At 41.0% G+C, this 21374-nt stretch overlaps 1 protein-coding gene across 13 annotated transcripts in view; it reads right to left on the reverse strand.

The window, feature by feature from the left end:
* Window positions 1-21374, reverse strand: part of LOC134348516 (PTB domain-containing engulfment adapter protein 1-like) — a 436378-nt gene that overhangs the window by 212427 nt on the left and 202577 nt on the right. For 12 of the 13 annotated variants that reach the window (XM_063052010.1, XM_063052016.1, XM_063052011.1 and 9 more), the window contains one exon: window positions 18104-18208. The gene's annotated coding sequence lies outside the window, so the exon portion shown is untranslated. Of the gene's footprint in view, window positions 1-12607; window positions 12756-18103; window positions 18209-21374 lie in introns of those variants that run through there. The other variant, XM_063052015.1, reaches the window with a different exon arrangement.

A 21374-nucleotide genomic window follows, 5' to 3' on the forward strand; every position in this document is an offset into this window, starting at 1 on the left:
CTGAGTTTCCCTGTTGCTGGTCAGAAGTTTTAGGTCGCTCGTCTTCCCTTTGCCTGCAAAAGCGCTTACAGTGTCACATCCTGTATGTGCGTGCAACCCGAAGAGAGCCCTACAAACCTCTATGCCAACAGTGGCAGCAACCTTCCTGATGTCTACAAGCCTTGTACGGGTTCTAGTGCCACACTTCTGGAACAATGGGGCCTCAATCTTGTCACAAAATGCTAAAGACATGATAAACACATCCACATCTTCTGAGCAGATCACTACAGATTAGTATCCCTCTCTTCTGGCATGGGCAGCATGAAGAAGCAGGTGGCCATCTGCTTCTTCTTGTTGACACTGAAGAACTGACACCTCCTCACTGTCTTGAGATGTGATTCTGTAACATTTGTCATTCACAGTTGCATATAGAATCTTCTCCTGTAGCTTTGCTCTGTACTCTGCCTTCCTCCATTCATGGACTATGAAGCTAATGAAACTATTTTTGTTATTGACTATTTTTGTTACCTCCACTGCCTCACCATTTCTGTGCCTATGATACCTTGCAACACATGACCAGTCTCTGCACCCCATAGAGATCTTTCGCTATTCTTGATATAGTTCTTCTTGTATGTGTCGAACACAATATCTATTCTGCGAACACGAGGAAATCTGCAGAAACTGGAAATTCAAGCAACACACACAAAATGCTGGTGGAACGCAGCAGGCCAGGCAGCATCTATAGGAAGAGGTACAGGCGACGTTTCGGGCCGAGACCCTTCATCTATTCTGCTATTCTGCCTGCCTTCCCTCAGAGCCATAGCCAGAATTGTTGTGGCAACATCTCTGAAAGTAACTCGATCACGTTTCACTCTTTGGACCAAGTTCATTCCATCAACCACTGTAGCAGAGTTTCCTGGGAGTTGCTCTGCATTTTTCTGCAAGGTTGTGGCTAAAGCAGCTTTATTTGACTTTCTCAGCAGTCCTTCTGGTGTGGACAGGGCCCAGGGCAATGGTCCAAGGGGATGAGAAAGAATATCCTCCATACGTAGACTGCGCCCTTGTGCCATCACTATGATGTATCCAAACAAAGACCTGTCTGCTTTCAAGATGATCGCCCTCCCATTTGATTTCACTTCTCTCTTCTTACTGTGATGAGAACACACATAGATTAAGATGTTAGCTGTCCTGTGCTGGCACCAGTGGGATCAGCAGTTGGTCTGCCATCTGTCTTCAGGAGAAAGAGAGATAAGGAAAACAATGGAGCAGCATTTGGAGATGTTAATGAAGGGACGGGAGAGTCTAACGGAAGGAGAGCTGTCAAGATCGGCTCCCCCTTTGAACCCTGAACTGTTTGAAGTGATGGACAGGCGATACTCCAGCAGGGGGATAAAAAGGGACAGGTTCGCTAAGGCAAGACACACACGACACCCTGAGGTAACAAGACCCTGGAAGCGGTGCGTCTCCCATAAGTCGGTGGGAAGTTTTGGAAGGCTGGTCGCGGGACCAAGCCATAAACGCACAGGGTGGAAAGGTACGATCAGCGGGAACCTGGTGTGTATCCGCCCTTTCCTGGGTGCCAGGTTCACCGCAGAGAAACGATCGTATCTGGAAACGGAGGGGTCACGGTCGGTGACCTCAGATGACATTACAAAGGGCTCGCCCGAAAGCTGACTGCGAAGAATATCGAAGGTCAGTGTGGAAGCCGTTTGAATATTCATTCGTTTTGCTCTCTCTCTCCTTCCCCCCACTGTCCATCTCCCACGGCAGTGATTACTGCGAACTGAACTGAATTCAATTGAACTGAACTTTGCGTCACTTTGAAACTGGTCATTTACCCCTAGACGACAATAGAGCTTGATTGATCCTGTTATCTTAATTCTGTGTACATGTTTGTTTATCATTGCTGAACTGTTGCATTTATTATCCTTTTGATTAGAGTACTGTGTTGCTTGTTTCTTTAATAAAACTTTCTTAGTTCTAGTAGTCCAGACTCCAACTGAGTGATCCATTTCTGCTGCTTTGGCAACCCAGTTACGGGGTACGTAACATTACACATATATCACTGAATGTTTTCAGCTTGTTGGTTTTCATTGGGTCATGGAATTTCTTTGCTGGTGGGTCTTTCTCTAGTCTCTCATCCTTGAAGGTTGCATAGCATTGCCTACCAATCTCATATGCCTTCATCAGGTCGGAGGCAATGTCCTTGGGGGCTGCCTTTGCCACAGAGATGCTAATGAGGTCCCGCTTCTCTGCGAATGGATTGACCACTTCATGTGTGAGGCTAACCACTGCTGAAACTGCTTCCTCATCTTTCTGGATTCTTGGCCACTGTAGCTCCGCATGACAAAGTTCTGATTTGTTGCCTTGCACCATCTCCCTTAACTTTCCCACGAATGCACTGCGGTGCTCAGCTGTTATGTGGTAATGCTTGATAGCCAGCATTCAGGCTGAACCGTGATGTCCCTTCAGGGGTCTGTGTGCCTTTGTTCACTGTGGCTTCAATAGCCTGGTCCACAGGGATCTGCCCAAAGGGGTTGTTACTTGACAGCTGCACTGAGAATTGGCCGGTCTTGAAGGCCTCATACACAGAAGTATACTTCTCTGGGAGGTTCATCATCCCCCTAGATGGTACTGGTGGCCCAAATTTGGGGTCCTGGCTCACGGACTACAGGGAAGAAGGATAAATTCAGGGCTTAGGCCTGGGAACTCAGCTACATGGATTTGGGATATTACAGCCATTATGGAAATCTGGCTACGAGAGAGAGATAAGTGCTTTAGGCAGATTAGAGGTGGAGGAAAGTGGGGAGATGGAACTGCATTTCTGATGAAGGGAAATGTCACAGCAATAGAGATGAAATTACTAAAAATTCATCAATAAGATTTTATGGGTGGAGCTGAAAAATAGGAAGAGGGTGATCACATTGTTGGAATTGTACTATTGGCCCCTAAATAGCCAATGGAAATTACAGAACAAATAACAGGGTTGTGAAAATAATAGCGTTGTCACAATAGGGGATTTTAACTTACTTAACATAGATGTAGACTGTCATATTGTTGAGGGTTCAAATAGTGTAGAATTTCTTAAGTACTTTTGGGACACTTCCTTGGGCAATATATAGAGCCTACTAAGAAGGCAAAGCTTGACTTACTATTGGGTATCGGGCAGCACAAGTGACTGCGGTAACAGAAGGGGAGACTTCGGTACCTACTGTTCTAATAATTATTAGAAAGGGACAGAACTGGTCCATAGTTCAAGTTCGAAATTGAGCAAGGCAATCTTTTACAATAATCAGACAGCAGCGTGCCAAGGTTCATCAGAATAGATTGCTTTTATGAGCAAAGGAACTACAGGAGGCTTTTAAAGGTGAGATTGTGAGAGCTCAAGTTGTTCATGTTTCTGTTAGAGTGAAGGGCAGACTAGCAGGAGTAGGGAACCCTGGATGATGAGGGAATTTAAGGCCCTGACCAGGATAAAGGAGGTTGCATGAGTCAGCTGGGATGAAGCTAATCCCCGGAGAATTACGGGTGCAGAACTGTACACAAGAAGGAAACTAGGAGGACAAAAAGGGACATGACATAACTTTCGCAAAGATGATTTGGAGGGACAAGATATACCCACATCTGGAGAGTCAAGTGTTGATTAGGAGCTGACTTTGGATAGATGTTCATGTCTTGAGAACTTGTCTGAGTCTTCTGATAAGATGAGCAAGAAAATTAATGAGGGCAGGGCAATAGAGGTGGCTTACATGCACTTCAGTAAGGCCTTTGTTAAGGTTCCATGTGGTTGGGGGTTAATTTGCAGGAAGGGCTTGGTAAATGGATACACAAGTGCCTTGATAGCAGAAACAGAGAGTGACGGTAGAAGGCTGTTTCTCGGACTGGAGGCTGGTGACTAGTGGTGAACCTCAGGGATGTATGGTGGGCCCACTGTTATTTGGCATTTACATCAACTAGTTAATGCAGTTGACAAACAACAATAGGCCTAGCTCAGACCCCTGAGGATCTGGATAAGAATGTACAAGGCATGGTTAGTATGTTTGCAGATGGCAATAAAGTAGGTGGGACAGTGGACAATGAAGGTTATGAGACCATAAGACAATAAGACATAGAAGCAGGACTAAGCCATTTGGCCCATCAAGTCCGCTCCTCCATTTCACCATAGCTGATCATTTTTCCTCCAGGCCTCAATCTCCTGCCTCCTTACCATAATCCCTTCATGCCCTGACCAATCAAGAATCTATCAACCTCCGCCTTAAATATACATACAGACTTTGACTCCATAGCTGCCTGTGGCAATGAACTCCTCTTCATCTCATTCTAAAAGGATGTCCTCCTTTTATCATCAAACAATTACTGGGCACCATAATCAGCTGAATGTGGACCACGCAATGGCAAATGGAGCTTAGTTTGGAAAAGTACAAGGAGTTGCAATTTAAAAAGTCAAGCCCAGGTAGTACTTCCACCATGAATGACAGGCCCGTGGGGAGTGTTTAGAAAAGAGGGAACTTGGAGTATAAGTATATGGTTTCTTAAAAGTGGAGTGACAGGTAGATAGGAAGAAGGTATTTGACATGCTGGCCATCATAAGTCTGGGCACTGAATATAACAATTGTGAATTCATGGTGCAGCTGTATAGGATGATGGTGAGACCACACTTGGAGCTAGTGTTCTGTTTTGGCCACCTTGTTGTAGGAAAGATGTTATTAAACTGGAAAGATGGCAAGAAAAAAGATTTACAAAGATGTTTAAAAGGACTCTCCTACCCCCACTGATGACTCCTTCTCCCGTCTTCAACCCTCCTCCTATTCATGGACACACCACTCTGGTCTTCTGCCAGCTCTGGATCTCTTTATTGCTAACTGTCGACGGGACATCAACTGTCTCGACTTCACCACACCTTGTTCCCATTCCAACCTCACTCCTTCCAAACACTCTGCTATCCACTCCCTCCACATTAATCATAACCTTACTATTAATCCCGCCAATAAGGGGGTGTGCTGTTATAGTCTGGCATATTGACCTCTACCTTGCCGAGGCACAGCGACAACTCGCAGATACCTCCTCTTATTTACCCCTCGATCATGACCCCAGTAAGGAGCACCAGGCCATTGTCTCCCACATTATCACCAGCTTTATCCGCTCAGGGGATCTCCCATCCACTGCTACCAACCTCATAGTTTCCACACCCCGCACTTCCTGTTTCTACCTCCTACCCAAGATCCACAAACCTGCCTGTCCTGGCAGACCTATTGTCTCAACTTGCTCCTGCCCCACTGAACTCATTTCTGCATACCTCGACACTATTTTATCCCCCCTTGTTCTATCCCTTCCTACCTATGCTCGTGACACTTCTCATGCTTTGAAATTTTTCGATGATTTTAAGTTCCCTGGCCCCCACCGCTTTATTTTCACCATGGATGTCCAGTCCCTGATGCTGCCTGGCCTGCTGCGTTCACCAGCAACTTTTATGTGTGTGTTGCTTGAAATTCCAGCATCTGCGGATTTCCCCAAGTTTGCATTCACAAAGATGCTGCCTGGATTGAGGGACTGAGTTACGGGGAGGTCTGGACAGGCTAGGAGATTATTACAGGAGACTGAGAGGTGTACCATGAGGAGCATAAATAAGATGAATGCACTCAGTTATTTTCCCAGGGGTTGTGGCATCAAGAACTAGAGGGTATAGGTTTAAAGATGGGGGATTTCAGAGGAACCTTAATGGAATCATTTCCCCTTCACATAAAGGTGGTGTCCAAATGTAATCAGCTGCAAGAGGAACCAGTTGAGGCAGGTTCAATAACAACTTCTAAAGGACAGTTTGATAAGTACCTGGATTGGAATGGTTTATAAGGTTACGGACCAAATGCTTGCAAACTGGACAAGCTTGGATGGGGCATCACAATCAGCATGGACCAGTAGTGCTGAAGGACCTGTTTCCATGTTGAACGGCTCTGCCTCTAACTCTAATTTATAGAGTAACTGATCAACTGTGTTTGTACCATTGCAGATGGCCAGAAGTAACATGAACTCTTCACAAGATGTGTATTTCCAGATTCATAACATCATAGATACAGCTGAAATGTTATAATAAAGCCCACAATCAGAAACGATGAACAGGAAACAACTCTGATCCAAAATAATCCTTTAGTTTACTTATAAACTGATGGACAATCCTGCTACGTCACATGCAATCACCCCCACCCCCTCAATCCCTGTAAACAAAGATACAAGAAAATATCAAAGTCTCATAATAGTTTTGTAAGTTTCTTTGACATTCTCTGTTCATCCCAACAGTGCTTTCGATGAATCTCAAAATCTTTGTTTCTTTTATTTGCATAGCACATTAAACAAAGCAGAGCTGACTGCCGTCTACTTACAGCAACAAGAACCAAGCATCAATCTAGTGCTTTGAATCTGCATCCAGTAGGCTTGCAAGCATGTCCGTTAATCACAACTACGTTTTGCACCAGTTGTTTACTAATGGCACCTTAAATTAGAAGACTGTGTACCATTGTATTTGCTTAGAAATATACTGAGGATAGAACTGAAACAACTTACTAGTCTTGGAAAAAGCCAGGAATTTTGAAGAGGAAGTTCTAGTTCAGCTTAATGACTTGCAGCTGCATGGCAGATGTTGATATGAATTGTGGGACCTAAAACCACATCATGGATGTTTAAACATTCTTTCTAAATTCCTCAAACTTCAAGTTCTCTTCTATTTTTTGCTGATGTTCATATATACTTTAAACTAAATATCTCACTTGAAAAATATTCTGCAGTGAAGGTATACTTTTCATGATACATGTACAAAAACAAGTTAAGAGACTTTGGGAAAAAACATTATAATCAACAAAATCATTTATGACATAAGAAACATATTTACATTATGCATAATCTCACGGGATTAAAAATATAAATTATACAACTTTAGGGATGTTACGGCAGAATTTATTTGGAAATTCTCCTGACACTTTCCAGTAACTCAAGCCACCAGTCCTCCAGGCAATTAATTTTGCTAAAATCTAAGCAGGTCATATTTAAAGTTATTGATATCATTTTAAATAGTGAGATATCTCCTGTTAGTGAAGGTCAGCAATTAAGGTGTATCAATTTTAACTAACAAACATAAGACCATAAGACACAGGAGCAGAATTATGCCATTCGGCCCATTCCATTGTGGCTGAGTGATTATCCCTCTTAACCCTATTCTCTTGCCTCCTCCCCAGATTCACCACCTCTGGCTAAAGAAACTCCTCTAATTTCTGTTTCAAATGGACATCCTTATATTCTGAGGCTGTGCCCTCTAGTCCTAGACTCCCCCACCATAGCAAATATCCTCTCCACATCCACTCTATCTAAGCCTTTCAACATCTGATAGGTTTCAATGAGATCCAACCCTCATTCTACTAAATTCCAGCAAGGCCCTGAGCCATCAATCACTCCTCATACATTAACCCTTTCAATCCTGGAATCATTCCTCCTCTGGATCCTCTCCAATGCCTAGAGGTAGGGCAAAGTTCACAGATGCTAGTGAGCACTGTGAGGATACATCATGTGAAGTCAATGGATCAGGTCATGGGAGATGAAATATACCGCAGAAAGATGAGATGATTGTTGGAAAAAATAGAAAGGCAAAACATGTATTTTAAAGTGCTGAGACATTGCAAGTTGTTGGTGCTCATGAGGGATCCCAAAATATGAACAATTTTACTTGTGGAAGTTAGCAGTTGATCTTATATCAATTTCAATTTGGAGAAGAATTCTAAACATATGCACACCTGAAAGCTCTTGTTCTCCTATTTTGACCATCACCCATTGTCCTTAGCTTCTCAACTAATGAAAATCAAGTTGAGAAGCCCCGGACAAAATCTTCTTAACTTTTTCCCAGCTCCCATCTCTCTGCATCTCTTCATATTTTGCAGGATTCAAATTATTTTTCTAAAATCCTACAAATAGATACATTGAGTTTTAAATCTCTCCTTAAACATCAATATACAATAATCTCCCCATCCAATTTCCCTCGGGATCAATAAAGTATGACTATGACTATAAGACAATGAAGTGGATTATGACAACATGACATAACAGACTTAAGCAATGTCACAGAGCATAGATCCAGACCCTATAATCCACCATGTCTATGCTGGCCAACAAGCATCCATCTATTCTGATAGTATTTACCACTATCTGGCCGGTAGCCTACTATGCCTTGGTGAATACTGAACTATTTACTCGGGTTTTAAATGTATGCAGGCTACAGCAGAATATTGAATTTCTCTTTACTGGATGTCAGAAACAGAATCTGACATGTTATTAAATTTCAAACACAAGGAAATCTGCAGATGCTGGAATTTCAAGCAACACACATAAAAGTTGCTGGTGAACGCAGCAGGCCAGGCAGAATCTATAGGAAGAGGTACAGTCGACGTTTCAGGCCGAGACCCTGGATCATTAAATTTATTGTTTTGCAACAGCAGTATAGAGCATGGATAATTTCTTTTAGATTAGAGGACACACAGTCCTCTTTTATTGTCAGTTAGTAATGCATGCATTAAGAAATGATACAATGTTCCTCTAGAATGATATCACAGAAACACAAGACAAACAAGACTGAAAAACTGACAAAAACCACATAATTATAACATACAGTTACAACAGTGCAAAGCAATACCGTGATTCGATAAGAACAGACCATGGACACGGTAAAAAAAAAGTGTCAAAGTCTCTCGAAAGTCCCATCATCTCACGCAGACAGAGAAGGAAGAAAAACTCTCCCTGCCATGAGCTTCCAGCGCCGCAAACTTGCTGATGCAGCACCCTGGAAGCACCCGACCACAGCCAACTCTTCATCATAAATTAACTAATGCAAAAAGAGGGCAAAAATAGTAAGGTAGATTTCCTGGGTTCATAGACCATCCAGAAATATCACGGCAGGAAGGAAGGAAGCTGTTCCTAAAATGTTGAGTGTGTGCCCTCAGACCCCTTTACCCTCTCCCTGAGTGGTGCGGGACCTTAAAGGTGAATGCCACCTTCTTGAATCATTGCTTTCTAAAGATACCTTCAGTGGTGGGGTGGGTTATGCCCAGGATGGAGCTGGCCAACTTTACAACCCTCTGCAATGATGTTATACTGTATATTGACCCCTTCATACCAGTCAGTGATGCACCAGTGAGCATGTTCTCCATGGTATATCTCTAGAAATTTGCTAGTCTTTGGTGACATACCAAATCTCCTCAATCTCCTAATGAATTATTGCTGCTGGTATGCCTCTTTGTAATTTCATCAATATGTTGAGCCCAGAACAGATCTTCAGAGATGCTGACCCTCAGGAACCTGAAACTGCTCAGCCTTTCCACTGCTGATCCCTTGATGAACACTGGTGTGTGTTCCCTCGACTTCCAATGCCTGAAGTCCACAATCTGTTCCTATGAATTACTGATGCTGAATGCAAGGTTGTTCAAGTTCAAGTTTAATTGTCAATCAACTATACATGAATACCCACGCATACAGCCGAATGAGACAGAGTTATTCTGGAGCCAAGGTGCAAAACACTGCACCAACAGTCACACACAGCACGAGGCACATGCAGCAAGCACATACAAGATATCAATAAAATACAGACATAATATATAGTCCAAGACCCTGAGTCCATGAATGTCGCAGGAGCCTGCACTCAAACACAATACAGCTGATCTGCTGCCAAGCAAACACTAGGGGGCAGCACCAACTCTAGCTTGAATAGCATGCCACACTGCCTCTGGTGGACTGCATGGACTCCATTGTCTCTATCTTGGACAGCTGTAAACAGGTGACAATGTGGCTTGAAACCTTGTCGTCACTACGACCAAGGCCACGCAACTCCCCTGCTGTCCGCCAATAAATCAGTGAATCTGACTTGCAGCATACCACATTAACAATGTTCAACAGGGCCTTGCATTCACAAGAAAAGCGACTACAGTGATCACCCACTGCTAGACTGCATTCTGCATTCACACACCAACGCCTCTGACTCCTCTCTGATGCAGGCAGCAGCACCATCTGCACCAGGTCCACCTCCTTCAGTAGCAACTTGCTAATGTGGTAGACCTGAGGTACTTTAAGTTCATAATGTCCAGCTGGGTCGTGACCATTAAAAAAAAAACGTTTTAAAAGGAACAATAACATCTTTGGTTAATCTCATAGAAGCCGCTGCATTTGAACATGCCGGCAGCTTACGATAACCAGCTGATCTATCTGACTCCTGTATACCTCCTCATCACCATCTGAGATTCTGCTGACAACCACTCTGCCATTGTGAATTTATAGATGGCATTTGCGCTGTGCCCCACCACATAAAGAGTAGGGCAGTGAGCAAAGCAAGCTTCCTGGAGATGTGCTGGTGTTGATTGTCAGAGAGGAGAAAGTCAAGGTTTCAGTTACAGAGGGAGGTAGAGGTCCAGGTTCTGAATCTTGTTGATTAGTACTGGGTGGATAATGGCATTGAACACTGAGCTGTAATTAATAAACAACAGCCTGACAAAGGATGTTTTCACAACAATCATCAGATTTGCTATACAAATACAGGTGGCCCCCGTTTTTCCAACGTTCGCTTTACAACACCCCGCTGTTATGAAAGACCTACATTAGTTACCTGTCTTCGCTAACAAGAAGTGTTTTCACTGTTACGGAAAAAGGCAGTGTGTGAAAAAAGGCAGCATGTGCCCGAACAACCAAGCTCCTCCCCCAGAACTACATTCTAGCCGCCATTGTTTAAACACGTGCTTTATCCCGATTTATTTGTGCATCCGTTAGCAAGATGAATTCTAAGGTATCGGAAAAGCCTAAAAGAGTTCGTAAGGGTGTTACATTTCGCGTAAAACTAGACATAATTAAGCATTTCAATCGTGGTGAACAAAGTAAGGACACTGTCCGCACGTTGAACTTGCCTGCGTCCACCATTTGCACTATTTATATGTAGAGAAAAAGACTTTTGAAAGCTGCCGATGTTACAGCTGGTTCTGCTCGTAGCAAAGTGGTCTCTCTTAGTCGGTATCCAATAATGGATAAAATGGAAAGTCTATTGCTTGAGTGGATTGATGGGTGTACAAAGCATGGTGTTCAGTTAAGTTTTCTTACACTTAAGGAGAAATCAGTCAGTCTTTTTAATAAGCTGAAACAGAAAGCACTGGACGATGGTGATGAAAGTGTTGCGAAAGTGGAATTTAAAGGTAGTCATGGGTGGTTTGATCAGTTTCTGAGGCAATGGCAGCTTCATAGTTTAATGTTTACCGGAGAGAGTGCTTCGGCTGATACTGAAGTTGCTGAAAAGTTCCCAGCAAAACTGAAGAAAATAATTACAGAAGGTGGTTATTCGTATAAGCAAGTGTTTAAATGTGACTGCAATTTATTGGAGTCTTCCCGATTCCAGTAAGTGAAACTACACTGTACATACATTATTTCTACTTAATATAGTTTGTGTATTTTTATGTGTTATTTGGTACGATTTGGCAGCTTCGCAGCTTAAAGGTTACTGGAGAGAATGTTTCTGCTGAGAGCGCTTCCACCGAGAGTGCTGCCGTGAGATTTTCACTGCGCTAGACAGTGCTGCAGAAAAGTATTTCTACTTTATATAGGCTGTGTATTTATCATATCATTCCTGCTTTTACTATATGTTACTGTTATTTTAGGTTTTGTGTGTTATTTGGCATGATTTTGTAGGTTATTTTTTGGGTCTGGGAACGCTCACAAATTTTTCCCATATTAATAAATGGTAATTGCTTATTCACTTTATGATATTCCGGCTTATGAACCATTTCATAGGAACACTCTACCTTCGGATAGCGGGAGAAACCTGTAAATTTAAATATTTAAGTGGAATACCACCTGATTTCAGCCCAGGTTTTAGATTAAACAATTACAATACTGAACCAATAAATAAATTTTTCAACATTTTATACAGGAATGGAAAAAAATTAATAATTTCATTGTTACTATAAAATTAAAACACAGGTTATGAAAAGTATCACCTTAAAATTGATTAATAATTAAAATTGTTTTGATAGAAAGTGATAAACATTATTTCAGAGGTTGTTTAATAAGTTGCAAATGAAAGAGAATGATAAGTTGCTGCTTCTGTTAAAATTGATTAAATGTCATCAATGCATTCGAAGATTTCACATGTAATAATGTTAAATAACAAAAGTTGAAGATCATTATTCAATAGCAGTTTTATTGGAAAGAATAGCCATAAAACCCACCATCGGTGAATAATGAAAGCATTGTATTAATTGGAAAGCTTATTTTAAACTGCATAGCGCATTCCAGTTAATTGGAACACATCAGGTCCAGTACATTTTGGCCTAATTAAGCAATTGCCCAAATTAGTCAAAGTTTCATTAAAATAGTTAAAATGGTATCAAAAAGACAAACAGCTGTTTAACTGAGTAACAACTTATGTATTTTAATGAAACACAGAACAAATTAGAACATTATCAATACGACTACAGCACTATAAAACTGTATATTAATTCCTAACAGTTATCGAAGGAAGAATTCATCCAGTGTAAGCTACCATGTATAGGGAGTCTAGAGAAGAGTAGCCACTCTGATGAACAGGTTTATCACATCCATTCTGGGGCAGTTCACTCACCTTTGGTCCCCACCGGACACTCAGCTCTCATCTGTGGTTCCAAGTAGCCACACCCTGGTCCACTGCTTCGACAGGCAAGCTAAATTTGGTGAGGGTAGCCGGCAGGCCTCAAACCCCGGTGAAATAAGGACATGTCTGTCCTAGCATGTGAAGTCAGCTCTGGCAGACTGGGCAGAAGAAATCAACACTGAGATCCGACAGTCAAGAAGGTGGTTTTGCAACTCTTTGTGGAGAGCCAAAGGCATGTTAAGGCACAGAGGAAGTCATGGTTATCCAAAGCAAAGAGTGACCCCAGATTGCGATGACTAATCCACTGGACTCGGACTTCCAAGGTTCAGAGGGTGCAACTGCCCCAGTATCACGCTTTTCCACTTTAAAAACTCTCACAAACATGGCACTGTCATTAGTGGACACAATGGACAACCAACACGCTGCCATGTTCTTTTGATTGAATGTAAATGAACCAAATTAGCACAGATAATGGACTGCCTTCATGATTGCTTTCCATGATTGCATCCTCCAAACCTTCATTTTCATTGTAACATTAAAGATGAATGTCAATACCTTCAAATTTGTCACAGGTCCTAATTTGCTGAAGTAATGAAATGATTTCATTTTCACTCCCAGCTGCTTCTGGTATCTGCAAGCCTGAATCCTTTAAACTGTCGTGAGCAAAACAATTCTAATTTGTCTTGCTGCTTATTTCTCACCAAGTATCAGTGAGAAAAATTGCTGCTTTACAATACAATTTAAGTTTAATTGTCACTCAACCATACATGAATGCTCATGAACACAGCCAAACAAGAAAGCATTACTCCGGGGCAAAGATGCAAAGCATAGTACCAACAGTCACACACAACATGTACAAGAAAGCAAGCACATATTGGTATCACAGCCACATAATAAGAGTCCAAACTTGAGCCAATAATCTCCCCCTTTTCTTTCTTCCATTGCCTCTGTTCTCTCCAATCAGATTTTCCAGCCCTGTACCTCTTTCACCAGTCAACTTCCCAGCTCGCTCTCCATCCCACCCCCAGATTCACCTATCATCTTGTGCTTCTTACTCTGACTCCTCATCTTTTTTTTTTACCAGTACTGATGAAGGGTCTTGGCCGAAAACATCAACTGCCCTTTTTTTCCCATAGATGCTGCCTGGCCTGCTGAGTTTCTCCTGCATTTTGTAGGTGTTGCTTGGATTTCCAGCACTCTGCAGATTTGCTCTTGTTTGACAGTAACGTAGAGCTTGCCTTCTGCCAAGTGAACCCTGACGGGTAGGCAGGACCAACACCAGCCTCGATGTCGTGCCACGCCACACCCAGTGGAGTGCACTGGCTCCACCTCTAAACCCAAGCGGACACTACTGACCCTATTTTAAAACTGTTCGCTCTAAGCACAGTTTAGTGTCTTAACGGCCACATGTGAACGTGCGCTAGTTATAAACTTCAGTAACAGTTTCCTCCCCCAATTAAGCAGCACAGTGCCCATTTATTTTCTCGAATAGTTTTTGTTCTTTGAGAGCTGTCCCAAATAAGTGGCTGCCTTTATTAACTGATGGTCCAATTAACCGGAATCCACTGTATTCTCAGACCAGCCACACATATCAGTTTATAATATGCAGTCTGGTTTCATAAAAACTTCAACTATAAGATTGGACCATTTAAAAGTTGCAATTTTCTCTAACTAATCCAACGGAGATTAATCATTTGAACATTGTGGTGCATACCATTAAATATGGACTTTAACTTAAGATTTTGAATTGCACCATTTGAATTACTGCAAAGGTTACCAATAGACTTAAGTAAAAAGACTCTTGACATGATGACTCATACCTAATGACATGGTATCTGATGGCACACAGATCTTTCAAACACAAAAGGTAGAGAAATTGGTGATACAATGTTATTAAGATACACAAAAACAAGTAGTTCAAATCACAACAACTGAACAAACTAATCCATTCCTTTACTTTGAGAGGGGTGAGGCTTGTACATTAAGCTATCTGTAAGTTTCAAGTAAAAGTTTTGGGTTGGCTTTGGCTGCTCCTTGCTGAGTTTCATTTTTTTTATGTAATGAACTCAAAACAACACTGAACATGTCAGTGATTTTGATGGATTTCTAATCTGAAATGATTAAGGTGGTGAGCACCAACTTTAAAAGAATAGCAAAAATACAATGCGGTTGCACAATAGTTTGATTATTGGACCCATAGAAATTTGTCAAAGTTTTAACTGTCATGCCAGATCTCCTAAGGAAGTAGAGGCACTGCTGTGCCTTCTTCGCAATTGCACTTGTGTGTTTGGTCCAGGACGCATCTTCTGGAATAGTGACACCCAGGAATTTAAAGTTGCTAAAGCCTCTCCATCTCTGATACTCCAGTGAAGACTGGCTCATGGACCTCTGGTTTCCCGCTCCTGATGTCTACAATCAGTTTCTTGGTCTTGTCGACATTGAGTGAGAGGTCATTTTTATGATACCACTCAGACAAATTTCCAATATCCCTCCTGTCTGCTGATTCATCACCACTTTTGATTTGGCCCACAACAGTGGTGGTGTCATCGGACTTGAATACGGCATCGGAGCTGTGCTTAGTCACACATAGGTGTAGAGCGAGTAAAGCAGGAGGTAAGCACATAGACCATCGTGCACCTGTGCTAATAAAGATCATGGTGGAGATGTTGTTGCCAACCTGAACTGGCTGCCATCTACAATTGAGGAAATCCAGGATTCAATTGCACAAGAAGGTATTGAGGACAAGGCTTATTGATCAGCTTTGAGAGAATGATGACATAGAAGGCGCTGACCCTACGAAGTTTTTTGCAACCATTCTGAAACAGCTTTTTCCTGCTTTATTCACTTCTGAGCTGACTTCGAAGCCATTGTCATCAGCAGCGAGACCCATATCGGTCATACTAAGCTTTCCTGAATTTCGTATTAAGGACCTTTTAATTCGCCGTACCCTTCGACAAGGAATGATTGATTTACAAAATTACAAGGTTACACTTGTGGAAGACTATTCGCCTGAAGTTATGGCTGATCGTATGAAGTATAAAGAAGTTATGTCGGAATTTTACAATAAAGGATATAAACCATCCCTTCAGTTCCCTGCCTGTCTGAGTATTGTTTTGAAGAACGGATTGCGAAAAAGAATACAGTCGGTTGAAGAAGCAAAAGATTTTCTGAAGGATGAAGTCTAAAACTATTATATTTCCTACTTGATCAATTTTTTTCTTCTGTTAATATGAATTTGAAGTAAGGTTTCATTAAGTTTACGTTTTGGCTGTTCATATATTGTCTTTTGTTTTATTTTGATACTTCTTTATTTTATCCCCTTTTGAGGCTTTATTTTAATACAGCTTTCTTTGCATTTGTTTGAACTGATCCTTTCATATTTTCGAATACTGAGTTATTTTTCTTTTTATGTTGTGCCTTGGTAGGTACATAATGACCTTGTAGGACCGGAGTTTTTTCTGTCAACAGGATTTTTTGCGGAGGGAACTTAGTTCTTAGCTCGCTGACTGTCTATTGGTCAGCTTTCTCGCTTTGGGTGGGGAGGGGGTAGGGCTTATTTTTCTCTGAGAGCTGTGTTGGGTTGAATATATGATTGTTTGTTTGAATACCTTACCTTACAGTTTGCTTTCTAGTTTTAATAACTTATGGCCAGATCTTTTAATTACATGTTGATTGGTATTTAAAATGGTTCGAAATATTAACTTATTTAGTTTGAATGTGAAAGGGCTGAATCACCCCATCAAAAGGAATAAAGTGTTTGCTTATATTAAAAAATAAAAAGCACCCATTATTTTCTTACAAGAAATGCACATATACAGCTGTGATAGCTTACATTTTTTTCTTCGGTGGAAGGATATGCAATTCCATTCTTCGTTTAATGCAAAATCACGTGGAGTTTCCATTTTTTGTAGATAATACAGTTTCCTTTGTTCAGCGTAAAGTTGTTTCAGACCATTAACTTCCTTTAATGCCCCACCTCCCCTTCGTACCCCATCCCTTATTTATTATTAATTTTTTCTTCCTCTCTCTCCTTTTTCTCCCTCTGTACCTCTCACTATACTCCTTGCCAATCCTCTGGGCTTCCCCCCTCCCCCTTTCTTTCTCCCTGGGCCTCCCGTCCCATGATCCTCTCATATCCCTTCTGCCAATCAACTGTCCAGCTCTTGGCTCCATCCCTCCCCATCCTGTCTTCTCCTATCATTTCGGATCTCCCCCTCCCCCTCCTACTTTCAAATCTCTTACTATCTCTTCTTTCAGTTAGACCTGACGAAAGGTCTCGGCCCGAAATGTCGACTGTACCTCTTCCTATAGATGCTGCCTGGCCTGCTGCATTCACCAGCAATTTTTATGTGTGTTGTTTCAAACTTTTCTGCACTTTTCAGTGTCAGTTTTAAGCCCAATCCTTTGACTGCCATGTTTGGTATTGTTGAGGATAGTGCTACAAAATTGAAGCCATCTAATTTGCTGGTATTGGCCTTTATGTCTCTTATCGCCAGGAGGACGATCTTGCTCAAGTAAAAAGAGGCCGCCCCGCCCATTCATGTTCAATGGCTATCTGACATTATGCTGTGCCTTGATCTACAGAAGATTCGTTGTTCGATTTCTGATTCTAAACATGATTTTCTAATGTTATGGGGACCCTTTCTGAATTATTTTCACAATCTTTGAACTATTATTAAAGTATGGATCTGAGCCATTATTATTATAATATCATATGGTAAGGTATTTTTCTTTTTTCTTCTTTTTTTTCACCAACCAGCTCATTTTGGTAGTGGGGGGAGATTTTTTTAATAAAATACAATTATTTTATTCTATTTCATTTCATAATTCAATCTCTTTTTATACATGATTGATTTGGAATATGGGATACTGTGATCATATTACTGTGATTTAGATGTGATGTAATTTGGATTATTTACTTGTATCCTTATGAATTTTGTATTTGTATTCATCTAATTTATATAATATCAATAAAAATATTGAAAAAGAAAGAGAATGATGGTATTGAATGCTGAGCTGTAGGTCAATGGAATATCCTGATATATGCATCTTTGCTGTCTGGATGTTGCAGGATCCAGTGAAGAGCCAGTGAGTTGGCACTTTACCTAATCTACAATGATTTGTTCTCATAGGATTGAAATATTACACCACATGCCCACCACAGCTCTCTGGGACGTTATAGGCAATTTCCAAATCTATCCAAATTTGGAGCAACCTTGCAGCTGGTTACATGTTCCAATCCAGTCATTAAATGCTTTCATAATACACTCAAATTACCACTTTTGTCACGTAGTTGATATTTGATGTTAGGTTTTCCAACCTTGTTAAAATACTTGTGCGGGGAAGCATGTGTGTTTTCAGAGCTGGACTTCTGAAGTTAAGCTTTCTCATCAGAACTGCCAGGCAACCACACCCTGCACAAGCCTTCTTCAAAGCTAAGTTTTCATCGCATTACAGCATGGAGCATTGAAAAAGTCTGTGACCCACCTGAGGTGTCAAGCTCTGTGCTGGAGCTTCAGAGGCATGAAGCATAGGACCGTGGCACTTCACAGGGCTGCTCCTTTTCAAGATCTTCTGAGTGAGAAAACAAATCTGGGAAGGACGATAGGCAAGAATTAGTCTAGCAATAGTTTCAGACATCAAGCTTCACTACAGACCTCGACTTTGTCAAAATAGATAAACGCACAATTATAATCAAAGACCTAGAAACAGAATACTTGCATAAAAGCCTGCAATGCAAACAGCTCTTCATAGGACCACCAATATTAAGGTCTTGTTACTGCTGCTAAATGCTCTAAGGGATTCAGGACATTGACCATTCTTCTCTCCATGCAAGTTTATAATTCTCTCAGTTGTGCTGTGAACCAATTTTCCCTCGTGGAACTGGTACAGAATCTGAAGGTACACTAAATGAGGAAGTGCCCAACTATGGAATAGTTGTTGAGCATATGTGAACGGCAGAAGATGCAGTTTTGAAGCAGAGAAGGTTCTGTTAAATGAAAGCACGCTATTGATGTGAAAAGACGAGGAGCATTTACAGTCTTGTTCGCTGGAAGCAAACGTTTGATACATCAACAGCAGTTAATTATCTCAGTGGTTTGTTCTAAGTCCAATGCATCTTAATTGTAGTGCATGTCCTTCTATTAGCAAGAAAAAGCACATGCCTCTATGCTCTCACTTCTGCAACATTAGTATCTAGGAAACCTTTAGAAAATCTCTTTTTTCTGCTTCATTCTACATTTTGCAGGGAGAGCCTTCTGTTAATGTAGTATTCTAATATTACAAAAATGTGCAATTTTTAAATGAGTACATCCTTGTTTTAAAATAAATCACAGGTGGTTTGTCAAAAATGTACTCTGGATGTGGTAAGATTAGGAGGGAAATATGTAAGACAAATTTAATAAAGATTTGCAAGAGTGAATGCCCCAGTCCTGGCATTACAGTTATTTCTGTTATGCATGCACTTTCCTCAACCAAACAATATTGTGATTTCTTGTCTTTAAAATAATCATTTTGTTCTGAATCTAAAAGGCAAGTCATCCATTTGTGAAGTGGATATATTCATACTTATCAATCAACTAAACAGGACATGGGTAATCTAAGCTATATTAAGGATTCAGACCTCCCTGAGAGGCAGAATAGATGCGGTACAGAAACCTTTTTGGAAAATACACCACTCTACGAAATTAGAGGTTGCTATGCCTACAAAGAGTTGAAAAAAAGAAACTGCCTTTCATTACCAAAACTATGTACAGTTGGCTAGACAAATGCATAAACTTATTCACACAAGTAACATGGTCATTTTATATTAATAAAAAACACTTAAAATATTGATAAGGAAGTTAAGTAACTAAGTTAAACCCTGTGCTAAGTATTGACTTCACTCCTGCACTGAGTGAATTATGCACCACTTGACCCTGACGTCAAATTATTCTGCAATCTGAAGTGACAGCTTCTTTTAAACATTAAGAATGAATAGTTTCACACTGTCAAAGCTGAAATTGCTTTATTTTGGCATATAAAAAATAAAATGAAGGCACAGTCTTGTCTTTCAGAAAGTTTATTTTCTGTAGGTCTGCAAATGCAGCAGTAAGGAGAACCCCAAAATGGCATTTGCAATGATCAAAATGGTGAAACAAGATAAGCACCCAAAAGCATCAATATTAAAGCTCAAATTTCAAAGTAAATTTTATTATCAAACTACATTTATGTCACCACATACAACCCTAAGATTCATTTTCTTGTAGACATACTCAATAAATCCATAGAATAATAATCATAACAGAATCAAAGACCGCCCATCGAGAGCATTCAACCAGAATGCAGGAGGGAACAAACTGAGCAAATAGAAAAAAAATTAATAATAATAAATAAATAACTATCGAGAACATAAGCTGAAGAGTGCTTGAAAGTGGCTGTGGGAATATTTCAATGATTGGGCAAGTGAAGTTATACTCTTTGGTTGAAGAGCTTGATGGTGGAGGGATATAGCTGTTCCTGAACCCGGTGGTGTGAGTCCTGAGGCTCTTGTACCTTCCTCCTGCTGGCAGCAACAAGAAAAGTGCATGTTCTGGATGGTGGGGTCCTTGATGATTGCTTTCTTGCAACACCATTTCATTGAGATGTACTCAAAGGTTGGAAGGGTTTTACCCTTGATGGACTGGACCGCATCTACTCATTTTTGTAGGGTTTTCCTTTAAAGAGCACTGGTGTTTCCATACCAGGCTGTAATGCAGCCAGTCAATATACTCTCCACTACACATGTATAGAAGTTTGTCAAAGTTTTAGATGTCACCGCAAACTTGGGCAGGTGTGCTAGAGCTACTGGGAGGAGGGGGTGTTTAAACTAATTTGGCAGGGGGCTAGGAACTGGATTACAACAAGATACTTGGTGTAGTGAGGCTATGAGAAAGAACAAGCAGTTGTGATAGGGCAAAATTGCAGTGAGATGCATTGAAATGTGACATGGGGCAAAATTGAAATGGTGATGAATACAGAACTGAAGATATTATATTTGAATGTGTGCAATATACAGAATAAGGAAGATAATGTTGCAGCACAATTAGAGATTGACAGATATGACATTGTGGGCATCACAAAGCCAAGGCTAAAAGATCAAAATTTGGAGCAGAGCAACCAAGAATACACAATGTATCGCAAGAACAGACAGGTAGGCAGAGGGGGTCGGGTGGCTGTTGTTAAAAAATGAAATCAATTCCTTAGAAAGAGGTGACATAGGATCAGAAGATGTAGAATCCTTGTGAGTAGAGTACGAGACTGCAAGGGTAATAAGACCCTGATGGGAGATGTATACAGGCCTCCAAATAGTTGCGAGGATGTGGGATACAGTTACAACATGAGATACAAAGGACATGTAAAATGGGCAATTTCACGATAGTAATGGGGGATTTCAATATGGAGGAAGATTCGGAAAATCGGCTTCGTGCTGGACCCCAAGAGAGGTAATTTGTAGAATGTCTATGAAATAGTCATTTAGAGCAGCTTGTGGTTGAGCCCACCAGAGAAAAAACAGTTTTGGATTCATCATTTTGTAATGAACCAAATTTGATTAGGGAGATTAAGGTAAAGGAACCCGTAGGAAGCAGTGATCCTAATATGAAAGAAATCATCCTGCAGGTCAAAAAGGATAAGATAAAGTCAGATGTATCAGTATTACCGTGGAATAAAGGGAATTACAGAGGCATAAGAGTGGAATTAGCCAAAGCTAATTGGAAGGGGACACTGGCAAGAATGATAG

Source organism: Mobula hypostoma, chromosome 6 (assembly GCF_963921235.1).
Source record: "Mobula hypostoma chromosome 6, sMobHyp1.1, whole genome shotgun sequence".
Taxonomy (NCBI): Eukaryota; Metazoa; Chordata; class Chondrichthyes; order Myliobatiformes; family Myliobatidae; genus Mobula; species Mobula hypostoma.